The 1,346-nt window shown below is 37.3% G+C and overlaps 1 non-coding gene across 1 annotated transcript; it reads right to left on the minus strand.

The window, feature by feature from the left end:
* Positions 1-974: 974 nt before the first annotated feature.
* On the minus strand, positions 975-1,081 carry LOC126005615 (U6 spliceosomal RNA). Its single transcript, XR_007494660.1, has one exon. It is a non-coding gene; the product is annotated as a U6 spliceosomal RNA (small nuclear RNA).
* Between the last annotated feature and the right edge of the window lie 265 nt (positions 1,082-1,346).

A 1,346-nucleotide genomic window follows, 5' to 3' on the forward strand; every position in this document is an offset into this window, starting at 1 on the left:
TTCGAAAACAATGCTTATCCTAAAATACTCCAGCCATTATTTAACCCAGAAACCTTCCTTTAGCAAGGCCCATATCCATCAGTAATGAAGTGCCTAGAAATTTGGGGAAACCTTCCAACTCTGAAACACCAGCCCAATGTTTTAACTTATTTTTTACAGTATTTACTTATTTTTCTTTTCTCTTCTTTTTATATTTTGTTCTCCATTTCTGTCTTTCCTAAGTTATATCAAAGCTAGTTATTTATCTTAATCCAAATATGTCTTAATTGCTCAGACCCATCCTATGAGTGTCAAACCTCTAACAACTTAAGAATAGATCACTAATGTGTATGTCTTTATATAAGTATGAGTATATAGACAGAGGACTCCTCTCGGAACCCCAAACCTAAATTGTAAACAATCCATGCCAAAAGTGTATATAGCCCCTCATATATACTATCCCTCTTTCCCCCTTCAGAAACCCTTCTATCCCTTCACACCCCCCCCCCAATTCTAATCTGATATCCCTCCTTATTTAATGCTTTTTACCCTCAATTCTTAACTCATTAGGTACCGAGAATGAACTCCTGCTCCAATAAGCCACCACCCAGCTCCCAAAGCAAAAGGACACCCTCTCAGCCACCCATCTCTTCACCTGGCATGAAACTACAACCAACACTTCAGCTGACCCATGCTTTGTGGCCCTCCTTCTCACCCCCCCCCCAATGTGAACTGTTGTATGATATCAGACTCTGCTCCCCATGCAAGGACTCTACTCGATCTCTTTCAGCTGAAAATAATTTCTCAAACTCAACAAGACCAGGGTATGTGATGAAAAATGTACCCTGGATTTCACCCCCTACATGAATATCTCAGAAGATTTAATGGACAGCATATATTTTCTTATATGTTTAATACCTCTATAATACCACCTCTTAGTCTGTTTATTTCCAATGGTAAGGTAGTCTCTTACGTCACTTTTATTCTTTTTTTTTTTTAATATGGAACGCTTCACGAATTTGCGTGTCATCCTTGCGCAGGGGCCATGCTAATCTTCTCTGTATCGTTCCAATTTTAGTATATGTGCTGCCGAAGCGAGCACACTTTTATTCTTTACATTTTTTAATTAATTTTATCTATTTCTTCTATTTTATTTATTTTATTTACTATTATTTATTTATTATATGTTTATATATACCTATATGAAAAAATATATACAAGAAAAAGTCTTGCCTGGGATAAAAGCTCAGGTCAAAACCAAGGCACAGAGATGGTGTAGCCTGACATTCGTTTTGTTTGTTTGTTTTGTTTTTTGGGTCAAACCTGACAGCGCTCAGGGGTTACTCTTGGCTCTATGCTCAGAAATG

Source organism: Suncus etruscus, chromosome 3 (assembly GCF_024139225.1).
Source record: "Suncus etruscus isolate mSunEtr1 chromosome 3, mSunEtr1.pri.cur, whole genome shotgun sequence".
Lineage (NCBI taxonomy): Eukaryota > Metazoa > Chordata > Mammalia > Eulipotyphla > Soricidae > Suncus > Suncus etruscus.